The following is a 13,854-nucleotide window of genomic DNA, read 5'->3' as shown; positions in this document are numbered from 1 at the left end:
GATTTCCTATCATCAAGACAGTGCAGATTCAGGACCCACCAGCAGGGCTATTGAACGTCTCTCATGGTGGGAGGTGCAGGCCCGGCTGGTAGCAGATTTCTATACTGCTTCTCTGTAGGTAGAGACAGTATAATATTCAGTGGTGGCTATAATGACATAGTGCTGATCTCCAGTCTTCACTGAGAAACGGCAGAGCATAGTGGCAATCTCTTATGGAATTCTGACTTTAAATATTGCCTTGGGGTTAAGCTGGCAATGTCCTACTTATTTAATGTGAATAAATGCTGTGGTAATTTTAGCACATTTCTGGCTTCCAGACTTTCAGGTACTAAGGTACATAAGTTACTAAGGTATATAACAATGAGATTTACTGGGATGGTAGTTCCCTTGTTATGACACACGGTCACTAATACAGCGCTGACTAACGAAGTGTACGAGATTGTGCACGTCGGAACTTAATCCAGGATAATACATTTTTGCAAGTGCTCAGTACAGTGGTTGTCATCAGATTACCCTATTTTTATTATGTCCTGTCCTGTGGAACTAGAAGCATGAAAAAGCTGTTAAAGTGATAAAGTTCTGATAAAGTAAACTTATTAATTGAAGGGCTTAGAATGGATTTTCTTATTCTGTCCCTTATAGGACTTAACCCTATTGCATTTCATGACTGCAATAAAATAAACTATGAGGACTCACAGGAGTCTCATGCACTTCCATGCATTCATACTGTAGTTTTGCATTAAAAATTGTACTGAGTACACCCACACAGAGGCTGCAGTAAGGGCTCGTCCAGACAAGCACTTAAACCTGCACCCCCACCCCGCGTTCCGTTTTAAAGTGTTCTGCTGCAGGGGAGCACCAGAAGGAATGCAGAATATTATTTTAAAGGGGTTCATACTCACACAGGTAAGGTGTAAGCGTTTCACCTGTGTTTGTTGCTTACATGTGCCTGTGACAGTATGTGCCTATTACAGGGGTAGTTCACCTTTAAGACATTCTTTTTGCAGTCAGTACTACAGTGGGGTACATCCAATTATGTAGACATATACAAAGATTCTAGGTAAAGTTAATTTTTTCTGAAAATATGCATCTGTACAATTGCCAATATAAAAAATAAATCTGTTCTAAATATCAACCAATCTATTGCTTGCAATTCATATCACACATTCACATTGTATATGTTTTCTCTTTTTAATGCAACCTGTTTCCATATGCATACTTATACTATGAAGATTGGACCCTCAAAGAGACATTAAAATCAGATATTAACAGTCACTGCAATATAACATAACTTAAATCAAAAACTTGTATACATCTTTGTAGTTACCTGTATTATGAAATACTGTCCGTTTGTGCAGCCAGCTCCCAGCAGTTAGAGCCGTTGTGTAGCTACAGTAACTGTAAACAGAGCAAGGAGCTACACGGGGCAAGGCCGGCTCAGGGATTGTCACAAAGTGTATAATTAACTATACTGAAACCTGATCACAGATTTCATTTCTAACCAATACAACTGTGTTAACTGCCCTGCCACCAAACTGCTCATTCCCAAATCAGTTCTGGGGGAGTAGGAGGATTTGAATTATAATTGTTATTTGTAATGAATTCAAATGACAATGCAACACGTGGGGTGAAATTCAAAGTGAATCTTGATACAATCACATACAATACAGTTATTTGTTTTAGTCAACACTGTCAGTCAGTTGTCACCGCAGTTTCATTCGGTTGCGGGGAACCAAGGCAATTCATCACAAATTTGTGTCTGGCGAATTTATTCGCCCATCACTAATGTACAGTACGAATCCCTGTCTGTGCCAGGTTTCTTAATCACTGGATCATTGACTGAATGTAAAATTGTAAATGTTTAACATTAATTGGTCCCATTCAGACATTCCTGCATTCTCAGGATTGTACAGTGGCGTAAATACCGGGGGAGCAGGGGGTGCGATTGGGCCAGGGCCCGCACCCCCTCAGGGCCCCCCGGCAGCTCGAGCGGCACTGCACACACGCAGAAAACAGAGTACGGGGGTGGCAGCACGTCCTGCGCCAGGGCCCGCCCCCCTCTAGTTACGTTACTGGGATTGTACTCTGGGCCAAAAAGGTAAAATGCTATAATCACATTATCATTGTGACTATAAAAATGTTTTTAATCTTTAAAGGGGTGTTTCACCTTTAAGTTAATTCAGCTTTTTTTTTGTATTTAATTATTTGCCTTCCTCTTCTGCAGCTTACCAGACTTACCAAAAATTGTTGTTATTACTACTACTTTCTATTCCTTAATTTTCTATTCAGTCCCTCTCTTATTCATATTCTAATTTCTCATGCAAACCATTGTCTGGCTGCAAAGGTAAACAAGATCCTAGCAACCGGATAGCTGTCCGAAATTCCAAACTGGAGAGCTTCTGAACACAAAACAAAATAACGGTATAACCACAAAAAATAAAACATTAAAACCAATTAAAAATTGTCTCTTGTCTCATACCTATGCCATACTAAAAGTTAATTTAAAGGTGAAAAGGCTTTTAACTTCTAGAAGAGCATATTTAGCCATATATATTTATTCTGCTAGTTTAATGATGTTTTCAATGCTAGACTACATTCCCCAGAGTCCTTTGTTAAAAATTCAACATCTATCACTGGTGTTTCAAATGTATTTTTACTTTTTAACCTCTAGACTCTAGAGGGTATTTAGCCAAATATATATTTTTTGCTATTTTAATGATGTATTCACTGCTAAACTACATTTCCCAGAATCCTTTGTTGTAAATTAACATCTATCACTGGTGTGATGTTGTCTACATCCATAAAAATATTGTTAGCATTCTGTTTCATGGCAAATATTACATAAATATTGATTTATGAGAAATTGTATATTGCTATATTTAAGAAACAACTATTTCTTATTTAACCCTAACATAAATATCGGAGTCAAAACATGAAATAGGAGGGTGATTTAGACAAGCTGTTTGTTGACTGTGAGATCTACTGATCTGCTGCTAAAGGTCTTCTGGTAGATCCTGATTTACTTTTTGGATGCCCCTTCTCTAGAGGGTATTTAGGTCAATATATTTTTTTTCTACTAGTTTAATGTTCTATTTAAAGCTAAACTACATTTCCCAGCATCTATCTCTGTTTTTCAAATGTGTTTTTACTCTGTAATCTCTAGAGGGTATTTAGGCAAAAATATTTTTTGCCTGCTGGTGTAATGCTGAAGCTATCACTAAACTATATTTTACAGCATCCTTTCTTGTAAATTAACCTCTATCACTGGTGTTTCAAATGTATTTTTACTTATTAAAGGAGAACTGAACCATAAAAATGAATGTCTGAAAATGCTAAATTGTATATACTTAACTTATTGCAGCAGCCTTACATTGCAGCTTTTCAATAACAGCAATGATCCAGGAGTTCAAACTTGTCACAGGGGGTCACCATCTTGGAAAGTGTCTGTGACTCTGAGCAGCTGTTGAGAAGCTGAGCTTAGGGGTTGTTACAAATTATCAAGCAGAAAATTTGTGTTGTCTGTAATAAGGTTTTAAGTTTAGTTCTCAGTTACAGCAATGAGTTTAGTTTAGTCTAGTTTGGTTCTCTATTAACCTTTAGAGGTTATTTAGCTAAATATATATATTTTTTGCTACTTTCATAATGTATTCACTGCTAAACTACATTTCCCAGCATCTTCCTTTGTAAATTAACTCCCGCTCTGCTGGCTGTGGAGGGAGGTAGGATTTATATACTATGGGGCAAATTCATTAAGCAGCGAAAATGCGCTAGCGATGCCTTCGCCGCACTTCGCCATTCGTAGTTTCGCCAGTGCTACGCAAATTCACAAAAATGCGAAGTTGCGCTCAGAAAGGCGAACGGTAGCGAAGTTGCGCTAGCGTTAATTCGTCAAGCAAAGCGAAGTTACGATACCGATGCCTAATTTGCATACGGTGCCAAGTTAAAGTACAATGGACCTATGTGTAGCACCAAATACATTACACTACACAAGCTGGGAAAGCTTCATAAAATAAAATAGAGTTGTTATTTTGCCCTATGCATGTGCCCACTGTATAGTTTAGGTGCCATATGTTAGTTAATGTAGGGGGGAAGGAGGGTACCCCCAAAAAAATGTACGATCTTTTTAAGCCTATCACCCTTAAAAAAGGAGAAGACGCCAGCGTTTTTTGGGACTTAGAAAAAATGTAAACTTTTTTTGAAGCAATCTCTATCTACTTTATTGCACTTCGCCTGGTCTGAGGTGGCGAAGGCAAGTCTGGCGCAAGAGGTAATGTTCAGTAAAATCCGCAAGTTAGTGAATTAGCGTAGTTACGTCCCTTCGCCATATCGCAACTTCACCTGGCTTAAGGATGGAAGTAGCGCTAGAGTAGGTCCACTTCGCTAGCGAATTTACGCCAGTGCCCGTAAGTAAATCGGCTAAGTAACAAAATGACGTCACGCTGGCGAATTTGCGCTAGCGTTAGCCACTTTGCGCTTTAGTGAATTTGCCCCTGAATAGGAAGTCAACCTGCTTCCTCTATAGTTACACCACTGTTGCTAAACTCCAATTCCCAGCCTCCAGAGCAGGGGTCCCCAACCTTTAACCATGAGCCACATGCAAACATGAAAAGAGTTGTGGAGCTTCACATGCATGAAAAAAGTCCCTGGGGATGTCAAATAAGGGCTGTGGCTATTTGGTGGCTCCTATGTAAGTTTGCCAGTACACCTGTTTTTATGCAACCAAACTTTATGCCTCCAACCCTGGAATTCAAAAATAAGCATCTGCTTTGAGGCCACTCGAAGCAACATCCACGGGGTTGGTGCGGGCATTTTTTTCACAGCTCCTACATATCCTACAGAGCAGGGATTTCCAACTTTAGGTCCAAGTGTTTTTTCAAGAATTGTTTTATGACACCCAGCATTCTCAGGATTTAATGCTTATTTTGGAGAGTGGTAGACATAATTATTATACTGTATATTTACAATGTTGTAAATGATATGATGGTTTTAATGCTTTTTGATTGACCTATGACAAATAATGAGACAGCTGTCTTATAATTATATTTATTTTATGTGTTTAATTCACTTGTTTTCACATGGAGTGTTATTATTTGTTCACTATAATTGATGTTGTCACTTTCGTTCATTCCCGTCATCAGGGGTTAAAAAGGTCACAGATTGTCTGTAGATTCACTTTGAAAAAGTTCAGATTGCTGGCCAAAATGTCAGGTCTTCCCTCAATTTAAAAAAAAAACCCATTTAATTGACGTTTAAGTGTGAGTGCAAGACTTCTTGTCTTGGGGTTGGTAGGACGTACAGACATCCAAACAATGTAAGTAAAAGCACACAGACACAATAGGTGAGGTGGTGTAAAGGCCGCAGCTTGCTTTATTTGAAATTAAAGTCCCAATTGAAGCTTGGTACAAACCATTTTGAAATATTCACAAAATAATACCTGGCCAGCCTCTGCTAACCTTAGCGGGCTGCCTTACCAAATGTATCAAAATAAGCTCTGCCGTGTACCAGGCCAGATATACTGAAAATACATTTAACTTGAATTTTCTCTCTTAAGCTGTCATTTTTTTATTATATATTAACATATATATAGTTAAACAATTAAATAACTGAAAGGGTGGGACAATCGTGCAGCAATACTCATCCTGGCTCGCTGACAGGAAAAAATGGGTAAGCCTGCTGCGAAGCCAGCATTTAACCCGTCGGATGCCGCGCTACTGCTGACCCACCAATGGGAACGGCTCCCTGACCCCCACACCTGTGCTTAATCTCCCTAATTGCCGCTCTAAATACACTCCCTGCTCCTTACTTGGGGTTGGTAGGACGTACAGACATCCAAACAATGTAAGTAAAAGCACACAAAAAACATACATTTAACTTGAATTTTCTCCACGCCGAGCCCCCTAAAAGTAAATAAAAGGCCCTTTTAGTGGGGCATGGCCTCCTCCCACCTGAATAATGCTCTCTCCAAAGAGAGCCAATGCAAGCCAATGTAAGCCAATGTTAAATATATCAAGTCCAATTTCGGACAAATGTATACCATTGTAATAGTACAGGCCTGCACCAACTCCCTCAAGGTCAGTGTGTCTATAACTCAACATATTCACTGACTTGGTGAATTTTGCTATGGAAAAACTTTCTTTTTGCACTTCTCCAAGCATTTCAACCCCCAGTTGGCCGTCCATATCCACCTGGAAACAACTTCGGACCAGATGAATACGACTTCTGGCCATAAAACATGAAAGTATGATAAATCCCTTCTGATCATTCTAATAATAGTAATACAAAAAGAAAAAGAAATTAACCCTTAAGTTTGCACCACCCCATCATGGAATCCGATGACTCAAAGAACAAAATTAAATAAAACTTAACTTTTAATAATGAATAAAGTAAAAACGTAGGTCCAGAAGTGCATTTAAAATGAAGTTAGGGACAGGGAGACAAAGAACCCAAATTGAATCAGGCAACAAATGCACAGCGTGGGGTAAACATTGGGCTATCAATGGGTAACTAGCCAACATGCCAGACTTGGCATACGGATGTAAGTGAGTCTCAATTGGTCTCAATTAATTAGCCATATACTAGGTTAAACCTTCCACGATAGCTTTCAGGCCTTGGTATTTCTACCACCCCTTCACCCTCAGGCGCACCCTCCCATTTCCATAGAGGGAAAAAAAATATATACCAAAAAACCCCGAATTGAATCGGGCAATAAATGCAAAACCTGCCAACCTTGGCGTACGGGTGCTAGTAAGTAGCAGATCTCAAATGGTTAGTCGTGGACTAAGCTATAAACTCTCAACGGTCGCTTTCAAGCCTAGATATTTCCACCACCCCTTCACCCTCAGGCGCACCCTCCCATTGCCGTAGTGAGCAACCTGAATTCTTGTATTTTAAATGGGTTTCGCATAGGAGTTTAAATTCTATCCCAACCAAAAGAGGCTCCATCGATTGCCCACCCCTTCACCCACAGAGCTTCCCACCCGTTTCTGCTGTGAAGCAATAGCCTTAAATAATTTTTGATTCGGTCCCCCTGCCTAACAAATCTAAAATGCGCCTGACGCGCGTTTCACCCGCATATCGCAGGCTTTGTCAAAGGCATCCCGTTGCCGAAGGCTCACTCCTATAAGTAGACAAGTGAAGAGCCGTTACCATTTGAAACGGCCAATCCTGGAGTGATACATCATAAAGGGGCGGATTCAAGGTGTCCATGATTCAATCCAGACGGATTGACACATTATGCAGCTGTCAGAGTCTGCCTGTCATCGGCACAGCTATGCGGCTACTCTCGCACTGTACGAACAATCAAGCTGCCGCATCCCCTATCATTGCGCAATCAATGTGAATTAATGAGCAGTATTGTTACAGTTGCTAGTACTAACTAATGTAGGACACATGAAACCACCCCTATTCATAAATATGTGCTGCTCGTTAGCGTATCCAGCACTTGTATGGTAAACCTTCATGCAGTGACAAACTAGACATGTGTGTAAATAAAACCCTTTACAGTGTTAAAGATTGAACAATTTGGAGCAATATTGGACACTAAATAGGACACAAGGTATCAATTTTAATTATCTGCATGGCAGATGTTAGCATTTCTAGTGGATACTGTAACATTATATTTGTACCAGATAGAGCTAATTGATACAGGTAAAGTAGTGGATACTTCCTATCGCCTTATCTATAGGGAAATGATGGAATTGTCACAAATAGAACAGAATTATAAAGAAGGGGAAGTGATGGATATTTCCTATCCCCTTACCCTAGGGGGAATGACAGATCAGATGAATATATTCATTGTAATGCTCTCATTAAGTCCCATTGGACCCAATGCATTCATTCTAAAGATCCATTCACTTTCCCTAGATAGCAGTGCTGTCTCAATATCACCACCTCTAATCCCAAGGGAAACTTTATGGTTGGGATAGAATTTAAACTCCTATGCGAAACCCATTTAAAATACAAGAATTCAGGTTGCTCACTACGGCAATGGGAGGGTGCGCCTGAGGGTGAAGGGGTGGTGGAAATATCTAGGCTTGAAAGCGACCGTTGAGAGTTTATAGCTTAGTCCACGACTAACCATTTGAGATCTGCTACTTACTAGCACCCGTACGCCAAGGTTGGCAGGTTTTGTATATAATGCCCGATTCAATTCGGGGTTTTTTAGTATATATTTTTTTTCCCTCTACGGAAATGAGAGGGTGCGTCTGAGGGTGAAGGGGTGGTAGAAATACCAAGGCCTGAAAGCTATCGTGGAAGGTTTAACCTAGTATATGGCTAATTAATTAAGACCAATTGAGACTCACTAGCATCCGTATGCCAAGTCTGGCAGGTCGGGTGGTTACCCATTGATAGCCCAATATTTACCCCACGCTGTGCATTTGTTGCCTGATTCCATTTGGGTTCTCCCTGTCCCTAACTTTATTTTAAATGCACTTCTGGACCTACGTTTTTACTTTATTCATTATTAAAAGTTAAGTTTTATTTAATTTTGTTCTTTGAGTCATCGGATTCCATGATGGGGTGGTGCAACCTTAAGGGTTAATTTCTTTTTCTTTTTGTATTACTATTTATCCCCATAACCCTGCACACCATCTATCTGCTTCTCTCAAATTTAGGGGTGGTGCTCTCTTACTCAGGCCTGCTTATATTACAATCATTCTAATAATATCAATTGAAGTACTTTTTCCTATATCATTACCCCCAACATGAAGCAACACAATATTGGGCAAACCCCACTCCCAATGCATCTGGGCTATGAATTCCTTAAACCACCTCATGCCTGAAATTCCCTTTCATATAATCCTGACTTTGTCTTTATTAAAATCTAAGTTGAGTCCGTATGGTCTAACTCTGGCTCTCTTCTCCGCCCATAAGATATAGGAGTCTACTATAATCAAAATGGTCTTCAAGACAGGATCTGTGTAGAAAAAGATTAATTAGTTTAATTAATTGACATAAGCCAGTCGAACATAAGACCGGAAACGGTGCAAATGCCAGCGAGCCAATTTCTTTATCTGCTCATAACTAAAACCCAATAATGACGCATGGGTTGCTGCTCCTATCCTAAAGGAGTGGGAGCTGAAATGGCCATCCTGGATTCCCAATAGCTCAACACATTTTCCAAACACTCTATTAAATTTAAATCTTGTTACAGGGGTGCCATTTGTGTGAACGAAAAAACTGTGACTCAAATTTTGGTCTAATCTCTTAAAAATTATGATAGTTCTGTACTGGACACAAACTTGTGTTCTGTATGGGGCCCAACCAAAATATATTTCCTTTTGCTGCTTGGTCAGTCTTGGATTTCCTGAGGATAATTTTTAGCCTATGCTTGAAAAGTGTAACGTCATTATTGTGAAGGCCGTCATTTGCTGACTTGTTTGTAGCGACAACCTCACTAATCCTGAATGCACCAAAATATGTAAATGAGATTAAACATCGGAACAATTTTACTTCATAGTCGTTAAAACAGACCAATTGCAAGCAATCTAGTAACTTTTTGAGGATGTTTAGTGTTATGGGTTTCCTTTGATCTCTGGATAATTTTTTCCTTGCCATCCCCTTCAGTCATTGTTTAATCAACTGTGCTTTAGTAATATCTTCCTGGTTATTTATTTCAGGAAAAATGCAATACCCATCAGTTTTCTTTAAATGTTAGACACTGTTTGACCTGCATTGAATAGTTTTAACACAAACTGTGTCAATCCTGACAATGCCTCTGTCCCCGATAGCAGGATAGCCTGAAATTGCTCCCACTCTCTCCATGCAGCATTATAAGACGCCCATGTTTTTTCAGCTACTGAATTGCGCACCAAGTCCATCACTCCGTCTAGATGATGTCCCAGATGTGTTTCGGGCAGGGTGTATTCATTGGGTCTGCTTGCTCCTCTAACTCCCAAAATAACTCTATCTGGAATCTGGAGAGAGCATCGGCAGTCCTGTATATATAACCAGGCAAATTCTTTGCCGTGAACCAAATATTCAGTTTTAGGGTTTTTAAAACAAAATGTTTTAACAGCTTCCATACGGGAGGAGAATTAGAAGTGAGATTATTAATTACATAGACTACACCTTCATTGTTGCAATTAAAGATGATTCTTTTGTTCGCTAATTTATTCCCCCATAATTCTAACGAAACCAATATAGGGAAAAATTCCAAAAAAACTAAATTTTTTAGTAAGTCTGTTCCTTGCCACTGTTGAGTCCACTTCTCCGCACTCCAATTAATCTGGAGAAAAGCTCCATAACCGCATGAAGCGGCTACATCAGTGAATAACGAATGGTTTCGTTATCTGTGAATTCTGATTGCCAAATGGACCTCCCATTATAAGTAAGTAAGAAATCATACCAAATAGCTAAGTCCTGCTTTATTGACTTAGGAATTCTTAAATGCCATTTAGGGTTTTTAACTCCTGAAGTTAAGGCGGCTACAATTCGACTAAAAACCCAACCTGCTGGGATCACTTTTGTGGCAAAATTTAAATGGCCAACTAAAGTTTGGAGTTGTCTCAGATTTTCTTGCAGTGTAATCCAAACTGAACCAGCTCCTTGAGTTTTTTGAGTTTTTCTTCCAGTAATCTGAATTCCATCTTTAAGGTGTCAATTTCGATGCCTAAAAATTTAATTATATTACAGGGAGAGAAAGTTTTCCCCTCTGCTAATGGAATGTCAAATTTTTTCTAAATGAAATGTTCCAGGTTAGAAGTACAAATATTTGAATTGGCCAGGCCTACAAATAAGAAATCATCTAGGTAGTGGAGAAATAGTTTAGAGCCCAATTCAGCCATGACTACCCATTCTAAAAAGGTTGAAAACAATTCAAAATAGAAACAGGAGAGGGCACAACCCATAGGGAGGCATTTATCAAAGTAAAATTGGCCATCAAAATGAAAACCTAATAATTTGAAGCAGTTTGGATGAATGGGTAATAATCTGAATGCTGACTGTATGTCGCTTTTTGCCAACAAAGCCCCTCTTCCACATTGGTTCAGTAATGTCGGCGCCCAGTCAAAAGATGCTTATTTCACTGAACATAAGTCTGGGTCAATTCCATCATTTATAGAATCCTCCCTTGGAAAAGAAAGATGGTGGATTAGTCTAAATTGCCCTATTTCTATTTTAGGGACTAGCCCCAAAGGTGACACCCTAAAGCCCTCCATGGGTAAGGTTTCAAATGTGCCTTCTACTCTCCCTAGGCAAATTTCCTTCTGTATTTTTTCCCTCACCGTATTGGGATCAGAATTGACTGACTTAAAATTATCAAAAATAGGCTGAGTATTTACATTGGGTGAATGTGGGATCCAAAATCCCTCTGAAAATCCAAAATTAATTAATGCTGCCATCTCCTGGTTTCGGTACAGCTTTAAATAGGGCTGCATGTTTTGCAGGTTCACTGAGGTACTCGCCCTTTGCCATTTGCTCTTTTCCAGGTCCTCGAGCTTGGGAATTAGGAATACATTTTTTGAGGCAACAAAAAGCAGGGTGGTTGCCTCCACAACCAGAGCACTCATGCTTGTAACAGCAATTTGCTTGCCACTTACAGACTGACCCATTCAATGCCCACCATGTATTGGGCTTTGTAGGCAGTTGCTTTTGCGTATTAACGAGACTGGGATTTTGCACTCTGTAATCCATCATTCCTAGCCACAAATTAATGTCTTTTGTACCCCACTCTAAATCCCTGTGCAATGACATCTTTTGCCTGAATTTTTCCTCATAAATAAACCAACCTATTGCGCCAAAGCTTTTATGCTTCAAGCACTATATCAATATGTTTAAATAATTGCGGAGCTAGATCAGGCTGTTTTGATGATAACAAGTTACCAAAAATGCAGAAGGCCTGTAGCCAGTTTGAAAATGTTCTGGCTACTGGTCTTCTCCTCCTCTGAGTCACCTTTTTGCTTAGTAAATTCTTTAGCTGCTGGCAGGAGGGATAACATATCCACATATTCACCCCTATATTTTTTTTCATTTACAGCCACAGGTAAGTGAAGACCTAGTGCTGTTCCTTGACAAGTAATTATGTCCTTATGGCATGCTTTTGGTATTCCTGCAGTTAAATGACATTTTTGTGTGCCAGGGGTTGTACCTAACATAGCCTTTATCACATAGCCTTTATCACATTCCTAGGTCAGCATGAATGTCCTCCTGAACATTGTGACTAGGATTAGTAACATATGAATAAAATAAATCATTACCCGCAGTGGATGTGCTTGGACCAGCTATCTCAATGGAATCCGTATTTGAAGCAGCCAGGGAAGCTGGTGGTTACATTGCTGTCAATTGAAGAGTATTAGCAGGTCTCTCAGACTCTAACTTCCTTTCCTTAGCCTTTTTCACTGCTTGCTTTGCTTTAACTGAAGTAACTGAACGCTTAGCCACTTTCTTCACTTTCCTCCCCCTGTTAGGTGCTGGGCCAGCAGCCTCCTCAGAAGGCGTGTCCGAAATTGGAGCCATTAGCTGTGATAGTTGTTTAAGCTCTTTCTGACCCGCCTCCCTCTGCAGCCATTCGCTCACTTCTCTCAGTGAGAATTTTCCTCTTGCCATGCTGACGCAGCTCATAAACAGGACAGTCGTGCAGCACTACTCACCCTGGCTCGCTGACAGGAAAAAAGGGGTAAGCCTGCTGCAAAGCCAGCATTTAACCCCTCGTTTGCCACGCTGCTGCTGACCCACTAATGGGAACGGCTCCCTAACCCCCCACACCTGTGCTTAATCCCCCTAATTGCCGCTAACATTACCCCCATTAAGTCGCATGGGAAGGATACACTCCCTGCTCCTTACTTTTTTGTTTTTTTGTTCTTGCACTCCAGCATTGATAACCTATACTAGATGTGAGTGCTGGTTTCCTTACGGTGTATATATGTATATATATATTATTCGTCGAGCTGGAGCACTCATGTAAAGGAAGACAGCTGCCTGGGTTCAGGTTAATGATATTATGTAAATCAAACTACTGGAAAAACCGCACTCACAGGACTTGTAAGGTGCAAAACAAAAAGAGTAATAATCTTTTTGTTTTGCACCTTACAAGTCCTGTGAGTGCGGTTTGACATGTGTATGTGTATATATATATATATATATATATATATACCTCCCAAGTAGAAGCCGCAAGGTCTTATAAATGTATAGTTGAAATACACTAACGTTTCGACTCCTAACTACCCCTAAATACACAGTAAATTGCGCGAAATTCAAAATCCCCGTCCCCCAATGACGTGTCTCACAACCAACCCATTAATTGGATGCTCACACTGTCGTATATTGTATACAGTTCGTTACATTGATCAACTAACTGATCTCTTTTCAACTAAAAGCATTTTTTGTTCCTAATTCAAATCCATATTAATCTTTTTGACCCACCTATCAGGGCTTCACCTTACAGGGCAAAGCGGCACTGCCTCAATCGTGGATACACACACTGCCCCTGAATCAAAAACCCTTCCATCCCTGTCGGCACCGCGGTCACCCTGCCAAAAGGAAGCTGACCTTTGTGCAATATAGAAAAAATTAAATACCGTAGTGAATCAGTCTAGTGGGTAGTATAGGGGTAGTTTGGAATGGTGTATGTAACTTTGACAAAAGCTGGGATACAGCCGAAAAGTTAGTGTATTTCTAATATAGCGACTATACATTTATAAGACCTGTGAGTGCGGCTTCTACTTGGGAGGATTGTACACATTATCGATGACACGCACCCAGGCAACTAAAGACCTTTAAACGTGAGTGCTGTGAATTTTGGGATTTTTATATATATACATCTGTACAAAAGTAGAGTGGAGCACTTAATCCGTCCGCGACTTAGTCCACTTACATGGACAATATATATATATATATATATATATATATATATAT

General features: G+C 39.9%; 1 protein-coding gene across 2 annotated transcripts in view; it reads right to left on the bottom strand.

The window, feature by feature from the left end:
• The window catches only part of LOC108717901 (centromere protein J), a 114,031-nt gene extending 101,051 nt beyond the window's left edge, over positions 1 to 12,980 (bottom strand). The window contains exon 1 of one of the 2 annotated variants that reach the window (XM_041564547.1): positions 12,198 to 12,980. The gene's annotated coding sequence lies outside the window, so the exon portion shown is untranslated. Of the gene's footprint in view, positions 1 to 1,327; positions 1,778 to 12,197 lie in introns of those variants that run through there. The other variant, XM_041564546.1, reaches the window with a different exon arrangement.
• Between the last annotated feature and the right edge of the window lie 874 nt (positions 12,981 to 13,854).

Source organism: Xenopus laevis, chromosome 5S (assembly GCF_017654675.1).
Source record: "Xenopus laevis strain J_2021 chromosome 5S, Xenopus_laevis_v10.1, whole genome shotgun sequence".
NCBI lineage: Eukaryota > Metazoa > Chordata > Amphibia > Anura > Pipidae > Xenopus > Xenopus laevis.
The sequence above is the reverse complement of the archived record's forward strand: the minus strand, read 5'-3'. Positions and strand labels throughout refer to the sequence as shown.